Source organism: Mesoplodon densirostris, chromosome 13 (assembly GCF_025265405.1).
Source record: "Mesoplodon densirostris isolate mMesDen1 chromosome 13, mMesDen1 primary haplotype, whole genome shotgun sequence".
Lineage (NCBI taxonomy): Eukaryota > Metazoa > Chordata > Mammalia > Artiodactyla > Ziphiidae > Mesoplodon > Mesoplodon densirostris.
Window position 1 is genome coordinate 75609870 of NC_082673.1, and position 1691 is coordinate 75611560.

General features: G+C 35.8%; 1 non-coding gene across 1 annotated transcript; it reads left to right on the top strand.

Moving 5' to 3' along the window:
- The first annotated feature begins 401 nt into the window (after window positions 1–401).
- TRNAM-CAU (transfer RNA methionine (anticodon CAU)) lies at window positions 402–474 on the top strand. Its single transcript has one exon. It is a non-coding gene; the product is annotated as a tRNA-Met (tRNA).
- The last annotated feature ends 1217 nt before the right edge of the window (window positions 475–1691 follow it).

Here is a 1691-nt window from a genome sequence, read left to right on the forward strand (position 1 = left end):
TAAAGGACATAATTGAGCTATATTCTTCTCAATTAAGTTATATTAAATATCAGGACAATAAGCAACATTTTGCAACCCACCCTCCTCCAGAAAGTGTTCCTGCCATTTCCTTAGTCCTTTCCTGGATCTTTTAAGGGCAAGAAGCTTAATATAAGGGAAAGGTCATATAAAAACACTAGTTAACTTTATCTTAGTGTATGCATCTCTACAGTAGAAAATTCCATCTATATAATTAAAGCAACTTCAATTTTGAAAGACAATTCGAGCCAATCAATGAAATATACTTTGAAAACCATAAAAGACATTCGATTCTAGTATTCTACCTGTTTTCCATCTTCAAAGGAAAACGTTGTCTGTTTGTGTCAGGAGAGGAGTGTTCACAGGGGCAGTACCTCTAACCTGCCTCCTTAGTGCAGTAGGCAGTGTGTCAGTCTCATAATCTGAAGGTCCTGAGTTCAAACCTCAGAGGAGGCAGTTCTATTTTGCCTCCCTCTTCTTCCTAAGAGAATTTTCAGAATAATTTTCTTTCAGTGATTTTAAATTCCTCTTAGTAACTTTACTTTCTTTGACTAGTATTAGTTAATAACATTTAAAATGAAAATGAAGAGGTGGCCAACATCAAAGAATAGGCCAATGGAAAGTTACAATTATAATATTACTAGATTTCAAAATCCATGTCATATTTCATCAAAGACATTGTTTCAGATAGGAAGTGCTCCAAGGATTGAGATTATAAAATATGAACTGGACATAAAACTAAATATATTGTATAGGAAAAACTGGTTGTAAACTAAGATAAACATACTTTTTTTTTTAAATTGTCTTTGTAAGAAACGCCTATGGGTTGAGTGCACTCCTTTTGACACCAGGAAGGGTACTAGTGGTTAAGAAATGGGTGTGGGTCTTTTAACAGGATGCTTTGAACCTTAGGGAACATATGCTGATGAAAAAAAAAAATCTGTGTGTATGCGTGTTCATGGGTGTTTGAGGGAGTGGGAGAGCAGGCAGGGACCTGGTAGGGTTCAATGTGCATTCAGTTTCAAACACAGAAACTGGGCCAAGAGGCCAGTATTCTTAGATGTACATTAGGATTAGTATAAGCAATCACTCTCAGGCTTTTAAGAAATGGAGTCGTCTTTAAAACGGAACATTGGGCAATCTGTAAAAATAATCAAAGAAATGTGGAAAGGCTTCCTTTTTATCCCAACACTTTCAACCAATCACCAAGCATCCTTTTTGCCCCAATCATTCTGGTTTGAAGAGAAACAGAATGGGTTGAAGAGAAATGGAGTGTTCTGGGAAAAATGTGAATGGAGTCTGAGCATGAGGAGGTGAAATTAATTAATCATATTTTTTTCTTTAAAAACTGATTAAGATAGAGGTCTGTTTCAATAGTGGTCATAGTTTGAGGTATATTTAAAGAGCCCTCATATGAGGATAGTGAATTTACAAAATAAAAGGAAATTGAGTGTTTAAACATTTTACGTCAAGGAAGATCGAGGCACCAAGACAATAACATTAAAAAACAATGCAACAGAAAAAACAGTCATAGTAGAGGACCCTGAAATTGTCCCTTGTATTTCCTGGGAAAAATAGCATGTGGGGCCTGACTTCGAAAGCCAACAGAGAACAGATGCATCAAAGTCTGGGTTACATTACACTAATCTCTTAAGGGTCTTTTATCTAATCTC